The sequence below is a fragment of the Panulirus ornatus genome, chromosome 32, assembly GCF_036320965.1.
Source record: "Panulirus ornatus isolate Po-2019 chromosome 32, ASM3632096v1, whole genome shotgun sequence".
NCBI lineage: Eukaryota > Metazoa > Arthropoda > Malacostraca > Decapoda > Palinuridae > Panulirus > Panulirus ornatus.
In genome coordinates, this window is record NC_092255.1 from 7,698,776 (window position 1) to 7,723,306 (window position 24,531).

Genomic DNA, 24,531 nt, shown 5'->3' on the forward strand with positions numbered 1-24,531 from the left:
TGTTCACGGGTCTGTCTTTGTCTGTGTGTATACCATTGTAATCGTCCCCACTGAAATATGCGTGTTTCTCTGTGCCTGTCCCTCCCTCCCTTGTTTATATTGAATTCAATATTCATGTAATTACCATCACAGACGTTTTTCATTTTAACATTAATCCAAGACCAAATTAAACAGCTGACTGCACCCACATGATCGTGTTGTTGTTGTTGTTGTTGTTGTTGTTGTTGTTGCAGTAGGGAGGATGGTAATGTGTGGGTCATCATCACCTCACATGTGACCACCTGGTTATTATTGTCTGGGAACGAGGCATAGTTGAGCCATATCGTGTAGGACGTGACCACCTGGCTCAATATTTCCTTATCAGTCAAGCTGAAGGTAATTTTAGTACTTGTCAGCAGACACTTGGTGTCCTGGACTATTGTCCTAAGGTGGGACTCTGGCCACAGGTTAGGGACGATGTCGACTGCCAAGTCTGGCTCGGTCACACACACACACACACACACACACACACAGTCCTTCATCTTATTTCGTGTTGTATGATATTTATATCGAGTGCCTCTTTCGCTGTGAGCCATCCTCTTTACTTTATCTCTACTCGGGTTGACCTTCATCATCCAGTAGCAAACCAGTTGGCCAAGTCGTCCTTGTAAGATGATACAATCCTCCTCAGTGTTGACTTGCCTCATGACCTTTGCCTCAGGCATGAGTCCATGGACCTTCTGGCAGGTCATTCAGGTGGATGACCCAATAAGAGTAATGGTCCCAGAAGATATGGAATGTACCGCTCTGCATGAAGGTGCACAATATATCCTTCACACTGGAGAGTCAACATGCAAATCCAGCCATTGGATGTTTACAATTTATATGTGGGAGATAAGTGATCATGGAAATCCCTGTATGTGTAGGAATATGTGAGCCTTCACTCACCAAGACATATCTCGTATGTAAAGTTAATTTAGTTAAAAGGTTGGATGGAGGCTTGAATTGCTGGCAGCAATAGGCAATCCAACCAGACAAATGTAGTACTAAATGGTCGTTACTCGTATTACTCCAGCTTGATGAAAGCAACCTACTGACCAACTGGCTGTGTGTTTGGTTATCATGTGGAGGTGATAACATCATTCATCATGAGTCATTCCTCATCTGCACAGCTGTGTAGTTGACCACTGGAGACCTGACGACCAGTGAATACTGGCAGACTCAGGTCCAGCTGGAGACCTGACGACCAGTGAATACTGGCAGACTCAGGTCCAGGTGGAGACCTGACGACCAGTGAATACTGGCAGACTCAGGTCCAGCTGGAGACCTGACGACCAGTGAATACTGGCAGACTCAGGTCCAGCTGGAGACCTGACGACCAGTGAATACTGGCAGACTCAGGTCCAGCTGGAGACCTGACGACCAGTGAATACTGGCAGACTCAGGTCCAGGTGGAGACCTGACGACCAGGACAGTCACAATGATGACCAACACACGCCGGGCTCAGGTCTATTTAACAGAGAGGCAACCTTCCCACTGGACTGGGCTCCATCTCCTGTTAGTTGGCCAACGCTAATCTCACACTACAGTACACTACAGTACTGTACAGTACACTACAGTATAATGCAGTACAGTACACTACAGTACAGTACACTACAGTGCACTACAGTTCTGTACAGTTCAGTACAGTACACTACATTACAGTACACTACGGTACACTACAGTACAGTGCACAACAGTACAGTACACTGCAGTGCAGTAGTGTACAGCACAGGACAGTACAATGCAGTTCAGTACACTACAGTACAGGGGTCGGTACAGCAAACTGATTCTCTCTCTCTCTCTCTCTCTCTCTCTCTCTCTCTCTCTCTCTCTCTCTCTCTCTCTCTCTCTCTCTCTCTCTCGTTGAACAAGTGGTGGTTATAAATGATAGAGGGTCAATACTTGCCTGGTTATTACAAGTACTATTTCCTGTTTACAGAAAGAGATGGAAGTATTTACATTGTGTTTACAACCTAGGTAAGTTATATATACAAGTAATATGACGTATTTTACAGTACATCCAGATCTGGTGTTGGACTTCCGTATGGACGTAGAGTTTAAAGGAAGCAATATAGTGTCATGTGACTGATGGGAATAATATATTTTCCGTGTTAAGTAACACGAAGGGATATTACATAGTATGTAAACACAGTTTACACCATTTTATATTTGCACAATCACGAGGAGAGAGAGAGAAAAATGTAGTGCATTTCTGCGTGTGTGATCCATGCAGTGTTATCTGTCTGGCGTCCACTGTCACCCGTCAACTATACCCCAGTGACAGCCTCCTGCTACACCAGCGCTGACCCACGAATATTCTCTCATGCTTTGACTTTCCCCTTGACGTGAAAATCTTCCCTACACCACATAGTTTATAAAACTATTTAGTAATAATCAAATACTAACAGTTTATAGCTATTCTATAATTACACTCCGAGAACTTGCCTTCATATTGGTGTGAAGTCCAAATGGTCAGCTGGCGCTACGGTAAATGGAGAGCAAATACTGCATCCAACTGGCCAGAGACTGTGAGGTTATCGCTGATAAAACAGGACTGGCCAAGCTGTGAGCTGCGCCTGTTATAGCTAACCTGTGACGTTATTGTATTAGATGTGTTTGGTTATGCTGGCGTTCCAATAACACTTCATGCAACATGGCCGCCGCTCTACTGCAAACACATAACTCCAGGAGAGACGTCTGTGCTCTGGTAGGCACCGAGGATTTGATGTGCTTTACAAGGTCAACAACCGTGGCTTGTGGTCAGCGGCGGCGGACTGGTAGGCTGCAGGAGCTCAGTGGAGGTTGGTAGTGTTCTAGTGGGCGGCCGGTCTGGCTCGCCCTAGGAGGAGGCGAAAGAGGAAGTGATGTGCTCAGCGGCGTCTTGTGTATTGGCAAGGGTTCAGCTTGGGTCTGGGCTGGTGTAGTGAGCGTCTGGTGTGGTCTAGAAGGCTAATGTGGGTCTGAGAAGACCAGGAGGTCAACGGGGGGAGGGGGATCTTTTATGCTCTAGACCGTGAACGATGGCGTCTTGTTTGTTCTTCCAAGACCACAGAGCACACACACCAAGCTGCGCATCCCTACATTACGGCCACATAACCATCATATTACTAAGTGACTAGTAACCACTTGAACCACCGCCAACTCTGGGGTCACGCAGGGTTAACAACCATTTGTTTGGTCTTATAGGATGGTTAGAAGGGAATACTAAGGATATTAAAGAAATCGCCAGCAATATACAGTAATAGTAGGGAATACAGAGTTTCACCTGCAGTGGTTCATAATGAGTGTTGCTGTTGTTGGAGACGTCACATATTGCGTTGTACTCGACGCTCACAACAGCTCGATACTGCTTCCATCAAGTTGTAGCTGCACTTGACCTACCCAAGTTATATTTAATGTTTCCAAGTGTAATTATGGTGATAACTTGTGTATACTGTTCCATTCATGGACGACCATGTTTCCAAACTATTGTTACGTGTCAGTAACTATAAGATATTGAATCCCTGTCACGGCTCAAGAGTCACTGTCATATGACACTAACTGATTCTTTCTTGCTGACATACAAGATATAATCCAGTGTCATCTATTGATACAAATGACACTAGTTGTAGCAACTTGTGGCCAGCGGAAGGGAAGGTAAGGTCATCATTATATAGTGTAAATAACCAGTTTGACCATAACAATACCATACATTTATTATTAACCAAAGTACCAGGCCATAGACGAGGGCAGTAGGAGGCCCGTGCAAGTGGTGATCAGGCGTTGCTATTTCCCGACACGGTAGCCAGCCAGCTAGTGCCTGCAGGGTAGGCCGGGCCACACTGTTCTCTTGTGAAGGTAATATTCAGCGTAGTCTCGAGGGTTAGAGTGGTCGTCACCCATCACCAGTTGAAGTGTGGCGGTGGTAGTGGAGTCTCTAAGCCGTGACCAGACCGCCCGCCGCCGCCGGTGTGTGTGTGTGTGTGTGGCAGTGGTGAGGTGCGGTGGTGTCTGCCACAGCAGACCTGACCGGAGGCAGTGTGGAGTGTGTGGGTCTGCCTCTGCAGCAGCCATCTCGCTCTGCTGGCCAGTTACCACCAGCTACATACAATATATTTATGAACAAATGGACACAGACATGAGATTTGATCTTACTATTGAATAATTTGAATTTAGTAATAATATTGTATGATTGAGGAGGATAACGACAATGAATTGTACTTGACACAGTGTGGAGTAGGTCTGCCACGTCGTCATCAAAACTTGGGTCGACGGCTCGTGTAACAAATGTGACAGATTTACATTTGACAATATATTCTATTTATCATTGGGTTCATTATATCAACATAAAATAGTTGATTTATTCATTCATAATTTAACCAAAATAAAAGTTCATCAATTACCATCTGATGTCACCAGGTAATACTTACGAAGTTTACATGGGTTCATAACTGTAGCTATATTTATTATACATCCAGATTGCTGTAGCTCAAACCATAGTTTCATTTTCGTTCTTGACTACATGATTTAGCTACGTAATTCATGACTGGTATTTATTCATAACCTTCATTTAAACATCTTTATCATTATTACAACTGACTGACTGGATCCAGGGACCTACCCTCTGTAGCCTACAGCAGGGACCTACCCTCTGTAGCCTACAGCAGGGACCTACCCTCTGTAGACTACAGCAGGGACCTACCCTCTGTAGACTACAGCAGGGACCTACCCTCTGTAGCCTACAGCAGGAACCTACCCTCTGTAGCCTACAGCAGGGACCTACCCTCTGTAGCCTACAGCAGGGACCTACCCTTTGTAGCCTACAGCAGGGACCTACTCTCTGTAGCCTACAGCAAGGACCTACCCTCTGTAGCCTACAGCAGGGACCTACCCTCTGTAGCCTACAGCAGGGACCTACCCTCTGTAGCCTACAGCAGGGACCTACCCTCTGTAGACTACAGCAGGGACCTACCCTCTGTAGCCTACAGCAAGGACCTGCCCTCTGTAACCTACCGCAGGGACCTACCCTTTGTAGCCTACAGCAGGGACCTACCCTCTGTAGACTACAGCAGGGACCTACCCTCTGTAGCCTGATTACAGCAATGATGTACGTGGATCAGATAGAATGATATAAACAAAGATAGAAATATATAAGATGAATATATACAAAAATCACGTGTTTGTCAGATACATAAAGTGGATAACATTGTTATAGACCATCTCCCTCATGTGTAATGTTTGCTCTTATGTTATAATATCTTCATTAATTGGCCTGGAAAACACCAGGACAACTTTTAGAATCCCGTCTGATTCATACAGATGATAAACATTGATCGTCATATGCAACATGATAAACATTCAAAGTCAAGAACAAATATCTGAAATGCAGTTCAGAATTTACACTGATACACAAACTAAGTTTTTTTTTTTTTCCAGCAATAATGGAGTAGTGTTAAAAACACCGTTGGCCTTTTTCGTGCATCAATTCTAAACGTAAAATGTTGACAGTGAATTTTCCAGTTGAAGAACTTTGGAATCCAGTGAGGTGTGAGGTGGGGCGTTCTACTGACTGGAAAATGGAAGTCAAATATGTATATTGATGATATTACTGGAAACCTCAGTCACTAGAGGTTCAGTTGTATGCCATAGTAGCGCGGGTGTGTTAATGATGATGCCTTCATGTGAGCCACAATACCATCATCAACACTGTTATGAAATATTTGTTCACTAGTTTAGGGAAGGTGTTCACCTGGCCGTGGAAATGTTCATGAAGCAGTTGGGTAGTTAACTGTGGGCGGTGGAATGAGGTGCGTCCCTGCCGCCGACCTGACGTCATATTGGCTAATATCCCGTTGGTAATGTGCGGTTCTCCTGAACCAGAGTTGAGGTGGGAGGGAGGAGGTGGGAAAGGCCACCCGCCATACCCTTGCCACTTGTGCCTGGAGTAGCTGGTTGAAGAGGCGCAGCTGTGGTCCTGGAGTAGCTGGTTGAAGAGGCGCAGCTGTGGTCCTGGAGTAGCCGGTTGAAGAGGCGCAGCTGTGGTCCTGGAGTAGCCGGTTGAAGAGGCGCAGCTGTGGTCCTGGAGTAGCCGGTTGAAGAGGCGCAGCTGTGGTCCTGGAGTAGCCGGTTGAAGAGGCGCAGCTGTGGTCCTGGAGTAGCTGGTTGAAGAGGCGCAGCTGTGGTCCTGGAGTAGCCGGTTGAAGAGGCGCAGCTGTGGTCCTGGAGTAGCCGGTTGAAGAGGCGCAGCTGTGGTCCTGGAGTAGCCGGTTGAAGAGGCGCAGCTGTGGTCCTGGAATAGCTGGTTGAGGAGGCGCAGCTGTGGTCCTGGAGTAGCTGGTTGAAGAGGCGCAGCTGTGGTCCTGGAGTAGCCGGTTGAAGAGGCGCAGCTGTGGTCCTGGAGTAGCCGGTTGAAGAGGCGCAGCTGTGGTCCTGGAGTAGCTGGTTGAAGAGGCGCAGCTGTGGTCCTGGAGTAGCCGGTTGAAGAGGCGCAGCTGTGGTCCTGGAGTAGCTGGTTGAAGAGGCGCAGCTGTGGTCCTGGAGTAGCTGGTTGAAGAGGCGCAGCTGTGGTCCTGGAGTAGCTGGTTGAAGAGGCGCAGCTGTGGTCCTGGAGTAGCCGGTTGAAGAGGCGCAGCTGTGGTCCTGGAGTAGCTGGTTGAAGAGGCGCAGCTGTGGTCCTGGAGTGGGATCCGGTAGTGGAGCAGCTTGGGCCCCTCACTTTCGTGTCAGTCTGGCTGAGGTGCGGTAGTGGACCAAGTCATGTATGGAGACCACTCTGGCCAGAGAGGCCCGGCTTGGGCAGGCCACGGGTGCAGGCAGTATGGAAGGTGGTGACTCAGTGTCGTGGAGAGTGAGGGCCATTGTTAGCGGTTGGTGTGTCCTCTACCAACATAGGCTGCCTTACTATATATCATCATCAGCTACAGAACTTGGTCTAAGTATTATTCATGAGTGGTAAAGATCCTTCCCAGGTCTTGTATACCTGTGGAGGAGCGAGATTAGGCGTCAGTTCCTCATGTGACAAACACATGTACTTACTGTAGTTAATGTGACGGCTCTGTATGGAGGGTCGCTGTGGTGGATGATACCTGGACTTGTGGTTGGGGGCGGGTGAGATGGGTTTTCCACTCTGGTGGCCTGACGACGCTGCACCAGAGACTGTCCTAGGTTGAGCAAGTTGACGACCTTACATTGCTCCAGCCTTCTCTCCTGGGGTCATATGAGGTCGACGCTCAGAGGAATGATTAATGGTGCAGGTCAGGTCAGCAGGAGGCTGGTCAACATGGAGATTACAAGTTGTGTTAAGTAGGACGACAGGCTAAACCACGGTATACCAAGGCAAGTGAACTACGTCATCAGTGAGTGAGTGAGTGAGTGTGCTGGTTTAGATAAGATCCTGGAAATACTTGTCGTGCTGTGTCCGGAGATTATCTTGGCAGGAACCATGACCTTTGTCCCACATTAGGTGTGTTCCCGCCTCCAGTGTGTCTATACCAGTACAAACCTAACCACCAGCTGGGCCTTGCTTTCTTGTGGTTCGTTACCTCGTGCAGGTCAATCTGTGCTGATAGCCACTGACTGACTGGAGCAATAGTAAGTTTCTAAAACAACCTGACCACATGTATCTTGAGACTGTGGTTCACTAAGTACTTTTGTCTTTCCTTCATTATGATGGTTTTAAATGAGAGTGAGGCACGTTGTATCATCCACTCATCAAGGAACAAAGAACTTTTCTTGGATTGGGTCAAAACATCAAGATTTGTGGTATTTTGGTGAACAGTATAACGTGGTAGAGTTGTTGAGAACTGGGTCAGAAAGCAGGAGAGAGCACATACTGTACACTGAATGTCATGAATACAAGAAAATAATGGTTATTGTCTGCCTGGCTTTCTTTGGCAAGAGTAATTTCACGCTTGGAAATAACAGTCAAATAGCGAGATATGTATATACTCTTTGTTAACGTGGAAAGAAACACATATATTTTGTTGTCCAATATTCTCAGTGGACCACTGTGGCTGCCTCAGTGTGTTTGATTACTGTTTGTGATTACTATTTGTGTTACTCATATTTAACATCTTACTCTCCAGATGTATTAATTGAGCTCTTTCTTGCTGTATTGTTTACGGATGAATTTTACGACTACAAGTCATGGTACACTAGTGGTGCTGTGTCCTTGACAGTGATCGTACAGTGATGCTGTGTCCTTGACAGTGATCCTACTGTGGTGCTGTGTCCTTGACAGTGATCGTACAGTGATGCTGTGTCCTTGACAGTGATCCTACTGTGGTGCTGTGTCCTTGACAGTGATCCTACTGTGGTGCTGTGTCCTTGACAGTGATCCTACTGTGGTGCTGTGTCCTTGACAGTGATCCTACTGTGGTGCTGTGTCCTTGACAGTGATCCTACTGTGGTGCTGTGTCCTTGACAGTGATCGTACAGTGATGCTGTGTCCTTGACTGATCCTACTGTGGTGCTGTGTCCTTGACAGTGATCCTACTGTGCTGCTGTGTCCTTGACAGTGATCTTACTGTGGTGCTGTGACCTTGACAGTGATCCTACTGTGGTGCTGTGTCCTTGATAGTGATCCTACAGTGATGCTGTGACCTTGACAGTGATCCTACAGTGATGCTGTGACCTTGGCAGTGATCTTACTGTGGTGCTGTGTCCTTGGCAGTGATCGTACAGTGATGCTGTGACCTTGGCAGTGATCTTACTGTGGTGCTGTGTCCTTGACAGTGATCCTACAGTGATGCTGTGACCTTGGCAGTGATCTCACTGTAGTGCAGCTGTGTCCCTGACGATTATCCTACAGTGGTGCTATGTTCTTAACAGTGGTGGGACATTGTGGTTATTATCCTTACAGTTGCTATGATAATGTGTAGTGGAGGTGGTGGTGCCTGGCTTGGATGGATATAGTCGTGCATTACTTAAACTGTCGTCTAGTGTTAACTGGTCAACCACCAGTTGCACAGCTTGGCCAGTCAGGAACACAACGCGATCTGTTGTGTTGATGGAGAATAATCCTTCCGTGACAGTGGGCCACTCAGAGAGGACGTAGCAGACAGTCAGTCAGTACAGACAGTAGTGACGGGTTTAGGGTGACACCAGACAGTGGCAGTAGCGTCAGTCAGTACAGACAGTAGTGACGGTTTAGGGTGACACCAGACAGTGGCAGTAGCGTCAGTCAGTACAGACAGTAGTGACGGGTTTAGGGTGACACCAGACAGTGGCAGTACCGTCAGTCAGTACAGACAGTAGTGACGGGTTTAGGGTGACAGTGGCAGTAGCGTCAGTTTAATGCTTCATCTTTATCAGATGTATATGTTCACTTAATGACTGGAGGATAACAAACTATTGTTAAGGTGATGGAAAGTTTTCTTAATGTAATTTTGGACATAAATCCTCCCGCCACTTATCGTATATTTTCTAATTAAAAACACATAATCTCTTGGAACTACAGACATGCATCACCATTTAGTTCATTGCAAATTACTCCCATAATTGCAGGATTAACCTTATCTGCAACAGACTTAAGAAGGTTTTAGTTTTTATATTTTCTAGAATCATGAGATATAATACTTCATGTTATCTCTCATGTCCAAACCTTACCTTCATCCCTTGTAAATTTGTCATTATATATATATATATATATATATATATATATATATATATATATATATATATATATATATATGAAGATGAAATCGCACATCAGCAGTTCATACAATTTCTTTTAACGTAATTTTTCTATACATGAGGCACGACATGTTCCGTGGAGACAATCCACCTCATCTGATGCCAGTATTTAACAGTCATATAAATCCCAACATCACACTTGGTTCCCGCCGTCCAACACCAATCCCTCTAGGCCAGGCACTGTCTGTTATGTGTGGTCGTAGCCTATGTAAGGGAGACTGATTGATTAAAGAGGGTCAGGTGGCGGGGGTCGACCTGGGTAGCTGGGTGTCTCATGAACAATTTTTTTTTATGTTTTCGTTTTTTTTTTTCATTTCTCTCATAATGATTTGGTTAATGCTAGAATGGGCTTTAAAATAGCCTAGGCTCAAATCAGAGTTCTTAGTATTAGCAACATGGACACATTCAATGACGTTACGTGTGGCATAATTAACGGAGGAGTATAAAATAACGAGATTATCAAGATGTATGGAGTGATCATTTTCATGACAATGTTTAGCGATCGCATTTATGTGGTCATCCCTGCGTACTGAATGTTGATGCCAGTAACATCTCTCCTTTACAGTCTTACCTGTCTGGCCTACATAAATATATTTACATGCCTTGCATTTGACAGCGTAAACACTCCCCATTGTTGCATAATTTGGTCTATTATTTATTAAGGTCTTGCTGATGGTGTTATTGTACTGGAAAACAACATTACAAGAAGTGTTCCTTTAGAACATGTCTTCATTACGCTAAGTTGGGAGAATAAGGCAACACTAAACTTTTAGACTTATCCTTATTTGTCACGTGTTTGTTCCATTTTATGTTTCTTGTAACAAAGATGTGACAAATAAGGATAATTTAAGACATGTTGTATAAACCAGTTCTTGTAATGTTGCTTTCCAGAGCACAACACAGACCAACGTGAGTCTCTGATCTCCAGTACTTCCAGTGGTGCTCAGTCTTGTACAACAGCTTACCACTAACATGTTGGTCTTCTACTATGTGCACCAACTTACACTCAAAATCTCACTTTAACATAATAAACTACTTTAAGTTAGAATAATTCTTGTGTAGTAATATGTGTCAAATATGTTGCTCCAATTTCCTTAACCTAGAAATACATGTACATTAGTCTTGTGTTTATCTTAAGATTGGAACACAACGAACTGGCCACACGATTCTCTCACATCACTGGTGGGAAACCATTATTTTACTCCCACCCGTCTACCACAAGGTGGTATTGGAGTAACTCCATAGATAGGCTCGTCAGCCTTATGTCACGACTAACACTGTTACATGAGGTGGAGAGAAAGAGAAGGTAAGAGCATGATAAATAAACACATACTCACACCTCACAACACTGCTCAAAACACAGCTCACAACACTGCACACAACACTGCACACAACACTGCTCACAACACTGCTCACAACACTGCTCACAACACTGCTCACAACACAGCTCACAACACTGCTCACAACACTGCACACAACACTGCTCACAACACTGCACACAACACTGTTCACAACACTGCTCACAACACTGCTCACAACACTGCTCACAACACTGCTCATAACACTGCTCACAACACAGCTCACAACACTGCTCACAACAGAGGAAGGGAAGGCACTGAACACGGGAGGTCGATGGTAATTTATACTACACTGAACACGGGAGGTCGATGGTAAATTATACTACACTGAACACGGGAGGTCGATGGTAAATTATACTACAGAAGAGTTAGTTGAATATTTGCTCGTGTGGATTTCCAGCACATGATATGTCGTGTTATACTTCAGGCCATTAATCAATTGTCTGGATACCAACGACGCCAAGTGGCAGACGGAGACTCGTTCATGTTATAGAAAATCTATGTTAAAGTTTGTAAGAAAGCGAGAGAGAGACGATTGTTGACATGTTAACAACGACACTTTCTCTCCTTAAACACGACAACATCTCTTGTTGACATCATCACTCACTCATCCTGCAACATGTAGTTAATACTTTGTTGTGACACACTATAGTGTATCTTACTGTTGTGACACAGTATAGTGTATCTTACTGTTGTGACACGGTATAGTGTATCTTACTGTTGTGACACAGTATAGTGTATCTTACTGTTGTGACACAGTATAGTGTATCTTACTGTTGTGACACAGTATAGTGTATCTTACTGTTGTGACACAGTATAGTGTATCTTACTGTTGTGACACAGTATAGTGTATCTTACTGTTGTGACACAGTATAGTGTATCTTACTGTTGTGACACAGTATAGTGTACCTTACTGTTGTGACACAGTATAGTGTATCTTACTGTTGTGACACAGTATAGTGTATCTTACTGTTGTGACACAGTGTAGTGTATCTTCCTTGCTGTTATCTTACACAGTATAGTGCATCTTACTTGCTGTTATGACACTTGTGACACAGTTTAGTTCATATCATTTACTGTTGTATAACATATTATGTCATACTGGAACATTATAATATGTTTTAGTGGATGATGTAAGGCCTGATTTATCTCTGTAACAGCTATAATGTTTGACTAGATTTTACTCATTTAAGTTTTACTGTGTACAAAGTCTTAGTGTGTACAGTAAAGTATAGCTTTTATCTGCTGTAGAACATTATGATTTATAATCTATTAGTTATTAGACATTATAATTCATTCCTCATCTGTTCCCTACATTTTATAGCTTATCGTTGCTCCTGTACATTATAGTTCACTTTACTATCTGTTGCACACTATAGTCTATATCTTAATACTTGCTGCATAGTGAAGTCTATCTTACGTGCAGTTGTGGAGGTCTCATCCACTCTGCATGTTACTGCCTATACTACCGGCTATTGCATATTGTAGTCTATATCTTTCTAGCTGCAGCACATTAACATCTATATCATCCTCCACTGCTGCACATCTCTCTTACCCATTGTTACACATCATCGTGTAACATCATGACACTTGCAAATCATACTGTATGTTACCAGGTGATGAACCTCATCTTTCAACTTACTACTTGTTGTACATCACCATCTATCGTGGAAGCTGATGTATATAATAGTCTATTTTCTTGTCTGGTCAATACTCGTCTATTTCTTACTATCTGCTGCACAAAACAGTGTTTTCGTGGCTGCTGCATACAAGAGAGGTTATAAATTAGTGGAGCTTTGCGTATGTTAAGTAAAGATCACTTGTGATAATCCAGCCATTTAAGTACTGTATGTACTTGTCGTGTAAGTAACTTATTCCAGTATGTGTTTACATACATGTACTGTGGAGGGAATTGTACATTTACAATTAGCAGTTTTCTCGTGAGGTAAATGGACAGCGACTGAAGGATACCAACATTAATTTTCCACTTGCTTTATTTTACCATCTTTTGTTGTGTTTGCTGCACCATTCATTATTCACTGCTGCTGCTGCACTCTGGATCCTTTCTCTTGTACGGTTAAGTTTCTCCTGTACCTTACACTCGTCTTGAAGTTACAGTGGAAGTTGTAACTTTGTTGGTTTGATGAGAAAATATCTGTATAAAGGATTTATGTTAAGTTGGTTGGTGGGAGGAGGTGGTATGGCCAGAGGTAACTTGTAGTCATACTGGTCAACTACCTGGAGCCTCTGTAGTTAGCATAGCAGCAGCCTACTTCTACCACACCACTAACTAGGGCACCTGTCTCTCCCTGGTGATCAGTGAGGTGAACGTGGATACATCATCACTAATGACCTACTTTCCGGGAATCCTTCCTGACCTCCTCTGCTCTGACCTCCTCTGCTCTGACCTCCTCTGCTCTGACCTCCTCTGCTCCTTCCGTAAGTCAGGATATCACAAAAATATCCTAATACATAAGAAAGTGTGTCATCCATGAGGGTTTGGTTGTAACACATGTGCATTTGTCACATTTCATTCATTACTTTACCTTCTATGGAGAAAACATTGCGTCATCATCATCATCATCATCATCATCATCATCATCATCATCATGATCATCATGATCATCATTATGATCATCATCATCATCATTAGTGGATCATAGTGGCCGACCATCGAGGTGTTGGTTTTACATGAAGAACTGATTCTTAATTATAAAGTTAAACATTATTTTTCGTCAGTTCGTTAGAACGATTTATGTGAAGTTGTGAAGTTTTATCTCGTTATCATCTGGCCAGTTAATGCTAAAGGTAACATCAAACGGCCACTTACATGTAATTATAAACACATACAAACTGACATTAAAGTAACGTTGATGAAGCCAAATATTTTGTGACAAACTGAAATGGGATGAAATATCTGGCTATGAAAACTGGTACAAACAAGAGAGAATTATAGATAAGATGTGAGGTAGTGGCGAGGGAGGGTAGGATACACTTGATGTGTGCAGGTAAACAGTGTTAGATCCCCCACCTCCCTCCAGCTCCAGGTGTAAGGAACTAAATATTTGAAGGTATGAACATCTTTCTTGACTGGAAGGACGGGTTGCAAGGGGTGAAGAATTGGAGAAGATTGTGTTGACCTGATCATGGGAGAGCGGTGGTCAAGGGTTATATATACCGTAACAACAGAATCGTTCACGTACAGAACAGGTCATTATATCCAGTAGTCTGCTTACCATTAACTAGGTGAAGGTGGTACCTAAAGATCCTTAGGTCCACCAGCAGGTGAACTTGTTACTGGCTTGTCGTCTTGTACACCTGCTCTCTCTCTCTCTCTCTCTCTCTCTCTCTCTCTCTCTCTCTCTCTCTCTCTCTCTCTCTCTCTCTCTCTCTCTCTCTACTTCCCAGGAGGCACCACACAATAACACAGACCTTCCTATGATAACAATAGTCACCTTTACCTCCGGCAGCTCCACAATATAAAACTTCTTCCTCGTCACAAAGAAATACAATGGCCTCACCTTTGCTGGTGTTATTGTAGTTATACAACAACATTACTGTAGGTCACTGACCTTACATGTGCTAGATGAAATTACTTATCATTATTACAAGAGGACAGACTTCCGGCAGATCCAGTGTTTCCCGAGGTCATTATCAAGTGATTATTGTTAGTTGACTAACTACCCGCTAGAGAACTAACACACAAGGTAATATCATATCACCCAGTCTTCAGTGAGAACTAATTAACACACAAGGTAATATCATATCACTCAGTCTTCAGTGAGAACTAATTAACACACAAGGTAATATCATATCACTCAGTCTTCAGTGAGAATGTGTAACGAACTCTGTACATGGATGGAAATGAATTTGATCGATGTGTTATATGGGTGGCGGCGTATTGTTAGAGGATTGAACCAGAGCCAAGTTGTATTATCATCTTCAAACGAAAAGGTGTACAGTATCAACGAAGACCTTGCTCTATAATGGTCTATTTTTTCCTTGCTACAGATTGTAGCGCAGCCTTGAAGCTGCAGAAACCTCGTAAAAGATGTCTTGGCTTACGTAAGTAGTTCATAATTATTATGTCATCAAAAGTCATCAGGAGAAACTTATTGAACAGTCGAAAAGAAAACGTGTTGCATTTGTTGTATAAGTAGAGAGTGTGCCAATAGGTGGCGTAGCTTGTGTTGTAGAAGATCAATTTCCCTTTTACCCTGGCCATCCATCAGAGGCAACACTCTGGGTTACACATTTGGTCTGGTCAGTATCCTCTCACTGTGTTTTTCTGCCTGGGAAAGAAATTGCCTGGAATAAAGGAATTTTATTTTCAGTGAAATTTTCTTGTAATTGTTGACAGGATATTGTGTACCTGTTCTAGTGTGGTGTTAGAAATGTTGTTACAGTACAGAGAGACTGGGACATGAGAGGTGACTGGCGGGACTGGTGGGAGAGACAGGAAGAGAGACTGGGACATGAGAGGTGACTGGCAGGACTGGTGGGAGAGACAGGAAGAGAGACTGGGACATGAGAGGTGACTGGCAGGACTGGTGGGAGAGACAGGAAGAGAGACTGGGACATGAGAGGTGACTGGCAGGACTGGTGGGAGAGACAGGAAGAGAGACTGGGACATGAGAGGTGACTGGCAGGACTGGTGGGAGAGACAGGAAGAGAGACTGGGACATGAGAGGTGACTGGCAGGACTGGTGGGAGAGACAGAAGAGAGACTGGGGCATGAGAGGTGACTGGCAGGACTGGTGGGAGAGACAGAAGAGAGACTGGGACATGAGAGGTGACTGGCAGGGACTGGTGGGACTGGGTCATGAGAGGTGACTGGCAGGACTGGTGGGAGAGACAGGAAGAGAGACTGGGACATGAGAGGTGACTGGCAGGACTGGTGGGAGAGACAGAAGAGAGACTGGGACATGAGAGGTGACTGGCAGGACTGGTGGGAGAGACAGGAAGAGAGACTGGGTCATGAGAGGTGACTGGCAGGACTGGTGGGAGAGACAGGAAGAGAGACTGGGTCATGAGAGATGACTGGCAGGACTGGTGGGAGAGACAGGAAGAGAGACTGGGACATGAGAGGTGACTGGCAGGACTGGTGGGAGAGACAGGAAGAGAGACTGGGACATGAGAGGTGACTGGCAGGACTGGTGGGAGAGACAGGGAGGTAAAGAGGATTATCTGGGTCTAGCTGCTCACTGGAGTGGCAGAATGGAAGGAATTAATCGAGTTTCCTGAATGATTCAGTAGGAAAATTGTTGAAGGTTGTGTGAGACTGATGCAGCTGGTGTGAGCGCGACAGCTGGTATGAATGAGACAGCTGGTATAAGTGAGAAAGCTGCTATAAGTGAGAAATCTAGTATAAATAAGACAGCTGATATGAGAAACATCTAGTATAAGTGAGACAGCTGGTATGAGTGAACCATCTAGTATAAGTAAGACAGCTGGTATTAACAAGAATGGGTGAGAACGTTGTCAGTGGGATGAAGGTAAGTATGCATTGCTCTAACTGGTGGATGAGACATGTGTGTTGTCTTTGGGAATGAGAGACGTGGTCTGAGGTGAGGGAACAGGGCTAGTGGACGGAGACGAGGAGGAAGTCGGTCAGACTGGGACGTGGGTCAAACAGGAGGTGTGTTTGGCAACGTGTCCAGAGTGTGTGGTGTGGCGCCAGCGAGATGCCTGGCTAGAGAGAAGGACATGGTTATGCCTAAGTTATTACTGACACGTTCAACTGCTGACTCTTAAAACTCAATAGTACAAAACGAGAGAGATTTAGAACAGATATATGTCGAAATTATGTTTTAACATTGTCCAGCTTCACCAAGTGACTGTGTCCCCAGACCGAGATGATCGTCAGATCAGAATAAAGACAAGAAATATGTTCAGTGTGAGAGAAAGGACGAGTGTCAGAGTGAGACAAGGAAGTGAAGATCATGTAAGATAGGTTCAGTAGAATCTTGGATGGAAGATGGAACGAAAGATCTTTTATGGAGAGAAGAAAGATGGTAGTTAGTAGGGCAGAGCCCTTAGGGTCACTACTGGTGACAGGATGAGAGGGAAAGGTCGTTACATTAACGATAACAGCGATGGAATGACTGGGAAGGAAACTATGTATTACATAAGAGAGAAGCAGGAGGTTTAGTGAGGCAACACTTGTGCCATACCTTGTCCAATGTTCTGAAGATGTCGAGCATCATGACGAAAGATTCACCAAGTTCACGTCTTCCATAATGGTAATGACCAGCATGACCAAGAGGACTGACCGCCAGGAATACATGTGTGCAAACTATGAACATTTACAAAGCTACGAACTCAATGTTGTGGCTCAACCACCACTGTATGATGATGATGATGAGGCACACATCATGATGATCAAACTATGAACATTTACAAAGCTACGAACTCAATGTTGTGGCTCAACCACCACTGTATGATGATGATGATGATGATGATGATGATGAGGCACACATCATGATGATCAAACTATGAACATTTACAAAGCTACGAACTCAATGTTGTGGCTCAACCACCACTGTATGATGATGATGATGATGATGATGAGGCACACATCATGATGATCAAACTATGAACATTTACAAAGCTACGAACTCAATGTTGTGGCTCAACCACCACTGTATGATGATGATGATGATGAGGCACACATCATGATGATCAAACTATGAACATTTACAAAGCTACGAACTCAATGTTGTGGCTCAACCACCACTGTATGATGATGATGATGATGATGAGGCACACATCATGATGATCAAACTATGAACATTTACAAAGCTACGAACTCAATGTTGTGGCTCAACCACCACTGTATGATGATGATGATGAGGCGCACATCATGATGATCAAACTATGAACATTTACAAAGCTACGAACTCAATGTTGTGGCTCAACCACCACTGTATGATGATGATGATGATGAGGCACACATCATGATGATGAGTCTAGTGGAAGGTCAAGTGTCTTATTCATCATATTGATATTAACAGGAAAGTTTACAGTGGAAAACGTTCACCATCAATTTTATAACATCTGTTCTCCCGCTAATTTCTGATGAAGGATAAAATTATTAGTGATACCGGATTTTTTACTGATAACAGTTATCATTGAAGTTTTTGCTTATCCTTGATATGAAGGTATTTATAACCTTTATATTTATTACATCAGGAGTTAAGTTATTCCAGTGCTCAACCAATTGACATGAGGAAAACCATTTGTTCACGTTGATGATACATCTTCCACCTTCCATCTTCATTACGTTAATATCCGTCTTGGAATTTCTGTCTTAAGAAAGAAAGTTTTTTATGTAGAAAAAATCAAAGAATTTGAAAAGTTTTATCAAATCTCCTTGAAGTTTTCACTGTTTTAAAGGGAATAATTCTAGGTATTTGAGCCTTTATAAAGCATATTTCTGAGTGTAGGAATTAGTTTGGTTAATCCTGTTTGTATTTAGTCTAATGTTCTTCATCTTTGGTCAGGTTTGGTGACCAGAACTAAAGAGGAGGATTCACACCAAGATTTGACTGGAGCGTTATAAAGTGTGAATATTGTGTTACTACTATTGGTTGTAACTATCATGTGACTGGAGTGTTATAAAGTGTGAATATTGTGTTACTACTATTGGTTGTAACTATCATGTGACTGGAGTGTTATAAAGTGTGAATATTGTGTTACTACTATTGGTTGTAACTATTATGTGACTGGAGTGTTATAAAGGGTGAATATTGTGTTACTACTATTGGTTGTAACTATCATGTGACTGGAGCGTTATAAAGGGTGAATATTGTGTTACTACTATTGGTTGTAACTATCATGTGAGACCACATCTCTAATGGTCAGATTGTACTTGTGTGGTGACGAGGTCAACTGTTAGGAAGGACATTATTAATGAGAGTCTCAAATATGATCATATTGTTAGTGAAGTATTGACCAGTCCATCATGACCAAATATTGACACACACACACACACACACACACACACACACACACACCACAGAGGTGCACATAAGAGGATGAGGATCGTGTGGGCAAGAGAGAGTGTAAATCCCTCCAGAATATCTGAGTCATGATGTTGCTGTTGCCTCACTACACTGCTGGTAGACCAGTTGTCTTCTGCCGGGCCACTCTCTCCTCACCAGTGAGGCAGTATTGTCATATGCAAGATAATCTAAACTAACACTTTAATGTGTCATGAAGGACCATAGTATTTCTATACAGCAGAGGATAACAAGGAGAGAAATACTCTCCTAATCCACCATAATGTTCAAAAAGGAACTTAGATTTCTGGTTATTGTGGCGAGCACTCCAGCTCCATCAATGTTGCAGGTTAAGTCCTTAAGTCGGTATTGCAGTCCACTTGCGTCTCCGTCTTTGATATTTTGGAGTACACATTCAACATTAAATCATTCATTCTTTTAAAAGGAAAAATAGTAAATTCAGCTACATGTCTAGTGCTTGTTGATCTATATATTTTTACATTTCTTAATTTTCTAAACTTTGGAAATTTCCATTTTCAAGTAACGTGCGTCAGAGGAGGACAACATGACGTGGTACCATACCAGAGCAAAGACCAATACTATATTGATTAAGATGTTAGTGTTATGATGACCTGGGTTTGTGGCTTTAGAACCACAGTTTGTGTTATGATGCCCTGGACTGAGGAGGACCCAGTCCACCAGCCTCAGCTGGTCTGGACTTGTGTTATGATGCCCTGGACCTGGAAAGCTGTCACTGGAAGACCTACTGAAGGTGCCAGTAAGGTTTTTGTGACGTTTCTCAATGTTTTGGTGGACAGGAAGGATGGATGAATATTGTTTGTACATAAACAGAGTCTTGTGTACTTTTGTTTGTCGATGTTGCTAGAGCAAATAGACGAAAACAGGACTTGTCAAGTGGCATTGTTTCAGTGAGTTGACTGGGAAGCGAGAGCGAAGAGCAGCGAAGTTTGCCTTTGAATGGAAAGTTTAGTTTCATGGCGCCAGAGTTGCTTTGTTGAAGTTAACTTGTTGAGGGAGCTGGTCTGGACAACAACACAAAGGAGGAGGAGGAGGAGGGTGGCTGAAGGCTTACTGTGAGAATGGCTGTTGTCTTATTACCTTAGTTTGGTACTGGCTGGCACGTTGATCATATTACCTGGACAAATATATATGATAATGATGATGATGATAAATAAATGATTTCATGGATTTATAAAGATCAATATATGTCTCCATCTTTGCTATATAACAGGTTTTATAATTGATAATGATAGAATATTTCGAAGAAGTAAAATATTTCCCAATGTTGTACTTGCTGTTGTAAAGCATTCATTATATAGAAGTTTACAGTTACATGACCTACGTAATTTTCAGTGTTACTTACATCTTATACTGTTTATATTGTGTGATATAGAGGGCACCACAGAACGTATAATGATTAATCCGACCGGAACCAGAAATCTGTGAAGACGTATGGTACAGTTAGAACGTAAATTACTCTTACATCTTTGGTGTCGAAGGAAAAATAACAAACCGGCGAAATATTTAGAGCAAATCTTTTGCATCTGGCTTCACAATTGGTAGCCTTTATTACATTGATATAAATGAAATTAATAAATGAGTAAATGAATAACTTCATTGATTATAGGCAGCCAGTCCCCTGAAAATACACCAATGGCTACAGATATTACAGAACTGGGAGGTTAGGATAGTTGCTGGTTGATTAATCTTACAAAGGTTTAATATCAGGGTGAGCTGGTTATTTGCATACTTTAAATAAGCACATGGATGAGGTATGTTTATATAGACAGGATGGCAGATATACGGGGATGTTCATGGTGTAAATGGTATGGTTTATATATTATGAACTTGATTGAACATTAAGTGATGAATAGTTACAGTAATACAGCAGCTGACATACCACATAGCCTAACTGACAGGAAGATAAGCTGTTCACTGGCATAGCTATGCTTTTGTTCATGGACTGTTTATGAAGTTGACAATGGTAGGTATAGGCATGTTCTTATATCTGTCTGCACGAGCAATGACTAGAACAAGTCCATTGTAGTGACGAGCGGAGGTTCGTTGTAGAGGAACGTCGAGGGAGGTTCAGCAGTTGGAGATGTTGGTCGGAGATGGTAGACAGGTTGACCTAGATGATGGTTTCTTGGTAGGTGGAGTAAGATGGGGCCAGGATGATTCTTCATGCTCTATCCTGCACCCTTTCTAGCTGGTCCTTCTGTGTATCTGTTAGTGAGGAAGACCCTGGTAGGGAGACGTAGGTGAACTGAGGTGGAATGAAGATTGGTATAGAGCTTCCTGAGCTCAGTTGGTGGGACGCCTAGTATCATCAGTTGGCAGAGAAAGTACAGACGGTATGAGGAAGATTTGATGACACTTCAGACATGATTCTTCCAGTTCAAACCGTCGTCTATAGTGACATCAAGAAGTGTGAAGTCTCTGGCTACCCGGAGGATGTCAGGGCCTAGTGTGATGTCAGGTGGCAGGATGTTGTGTGCGCCCAGGTTGATGTACATCATCATCATCACAGTGTGGTTGATGGTGACGTCGTAGTCCAGTGTTGATGATGTGCTGAAGGACACTTAAGTCAGGAGAGTTGTTGTTGTTGTTGTTGTTGATAGTGGAGTCGTGTACGTACTTCCAGCGGTGGTTTGTCTCCTTCAGGACGTCATTGATAAGGATGAGGAAGCAGAGCGGGTTGGTGCCCTGTGGTACGCCGCATGTTAGGGCTAGTGATGTGGCTCCCCTAAAGTGGACGGTTGGTGTCGCCTGGTCACCAAGTCCACCACCCACCACACCAGGCAAACACCTAATATGTGGAGCATCAGTGACACTGTCCCTGTCATGTGTCATAATGCAATATGTGGAGCATCAGTGACACTGTTGCTGTCACGTGTCATAATGCAATATGTGGAGCACCAGTGACACTGTTGCTGTCACGTGTCATAATGCAATATGTGGAGCACCAGTGACACTGTTCCTGTCATGTGTCATAATGCAATATGTGGAGCACCAACGTACCCATCCTGCCACCAACGTACCCATCCTGCCACCAACGCACCCATCCTGCCACCAACGTACCCATCCTGCCACCACCGTACCCATCCTGCCACCACCGTACCCATCCTGCCATTACCGTACCCATCCTGCCACCACCGTACCCATCCTGCCACCACCGTACCCATCCTGCCACCAACGTACCCATCCTGCCTCTAACACAAGTATTACCAGACCTTCTTTGGAGTGTTTGTGGTCCTGGAATGTGTGTATTTCCCGTTCCATGATCATAAGCCCCAGGGACACGTAAAAGGACTTTAAGGAAATTGTATTACGATTTTGTAAACCTTTCTACACACAAGAATACAATCATTAATAAGAAGAAACAAAAGTTTATCACCTAAAATACATGAAAAGAATTAAAACATCCTCTTGTGATATCGAAGATATCAAAGAGCGTGTTCCAGTCTATGATGTTAAGGTTACATCAAATATTCTTTGAACAAATTTCCTCCACCGTCTCAGTAACAACTTTAATTCTTTTCGACTCTATCGTCTGGTTTATTTAATTGCCTTTTAAGAAATTACTCAGTTGCGAGGTTCCGGCCAAGATTTCTATTATTTACCACCTGTTTAAGATTAAAGTTAGATGAGAACTGTGGCATAAATCTCAGGTTAATTTCAAACTTTTTCTCAACTCGGGAAAACAGTTTTATTAATTATGTGAAGTGCGTACATGTGTTAGCTGTTGTTTTATTGATACCAAGACCATTGTGAGATGAATGGTGTTGGTGATCAGAAGAGTTCAGTTTAGCTTCCCAGTTTTTCTGATCAAGATCAATAACTTTCATCATCTTTCATTTCGACCCCAAACATCGAAGTGCTTCAGTCTCTTGTCCAGACCAGCCTCTGTGTCATCCTGGACGTTGATCATCATGTAGAAAGATGGTTTCTTTTCCATGGCAGGTCATCATATATGTCACCAGATTCTGGTACATTGGTTTCGTTTTCCTGTTTTATGATCTTCCTGGATGAAAAATGTACATTAGATGATAAACAAATGTTTTGTGAAATGTATAAACATACATGAGTCACTTCTCACCTGACTGACCTGTTATATCTGCTCTAAGATAAGAATGTTATCTGAAGTTGTACATAAAGATGCAGCTGGTGTATTGTGTACTGTGTTCAGATCTTATCCTGCACAATGTAATCTTCGTGTACACATTTTCTCTCCTTATCATGTAGGTGAAACTTGTACACATCCCTCCTTACTACCCTCCAAGACATGACCTGAGCTCCCTCATTACCATCCTGCATGACCTGAGGTCCCTCATTACCACCGTGCATAACCTGAGTTCCCTCTCTGCATAACTTTAAGTTCTCCTCTGCATGACTCAAGATTTTATCTGGTATTATGGAAGCTCATCGTTCATGCCTGACCTGATGTCCGGCCCATATTGACCTGTCATGCACCTACCAGGAAGGGGAAGCAGTCATTCCTCGTTTTCCAATCAAAATTGTAATTTTTCAGGAACTGCAACTTGGTAACCCAGCGATCAACTATTTTCCAGAGATTAGTATCAAAGCAGATCTGTGGAGGAGCATGAAGACGTAGACAGTTTGTTTTATTGCTTATATGATGAGACATTTTACTCTGACACACACACACACACACACACACACACACACACACACACACACACACACACACACAAGTGCCCCACAAACCTGACCCACACGCCACTTACATATTGCAGCCACACAGGCTCCTCCCACACGGTTATTACACATACACATGAGACACTCAGGTCACTCACATGTGCCTCACACCTTCACAATACACTCACATATACACCTGAGGTACACACACGTCACTCACATGTGCCTCACACCTTCACAAGACACTCACATATACACCTTAGGTACACACACGTCACTCACATGTGCCTCACACCTTCACAAGACACTCACATATACACCTGAGGTACACACACGTCACTCACATGTGCCTCACACCTTCACAAGACACTCACATATACACCTGAGGTACACACACGTCACTCACATGTGCCTCACACCTTCACAAGACACTCACATATACACCTGAGGTACACACACGTCACTCACAAGTGCCTCACACCTTCACAAGACACTCACATATACACCTGAGGTACACACACGTCACTCACAAGTGCCTCACACCTTCACAAGACACTCACAGACAACAGCTGTTATCATAAACTTTCCAGCGACAAACATTTGTCTTGACCCGGGAGAGTTGAACACAAGTGTCAGGTCACAATGGGTCTTCAACAAATGGTCGAAGTTGTGACGTAAAATGTGTCGATTTCCATCCACCGTTGCGGGTAAATATGGTAAAATATTTTGTTCAGGAATATTTGTTGGTGTGAGACAGTGTAGCTGCTGAGGGAGCAATATTATGCCTTAAACTGGTCAGA

General features: G+C 43.3%; 1 long non-coding RNA gene across 3 annotated transcripts in view; it reads left to right on the forward strand.

Annotated features, from left to right (window-relative positions):
* Nucleotides 1–24,531, forward strand: part of LOC139759035 (uncharacterized) — a 91,724-nt gene that overhangs the window by 17,177 nt on the left and 50,016 nt on the right. The window contains exon 3 of one of the 3 annotated variants that reach the window (XR_011714981.1): nucleotides 18,554–18,615. The exons of the other annotated variants lie outside the window; for them this stretch is intronic. This is a non-coding gene — a long non-coding RNA (uncharacterized lncRNA). The remainder of the gene's footprint in view (nucleotides 1–18,553; nucleotides 18,616–24,531) is intronic. 3 annotated transcript variants of the gene reach the window in all.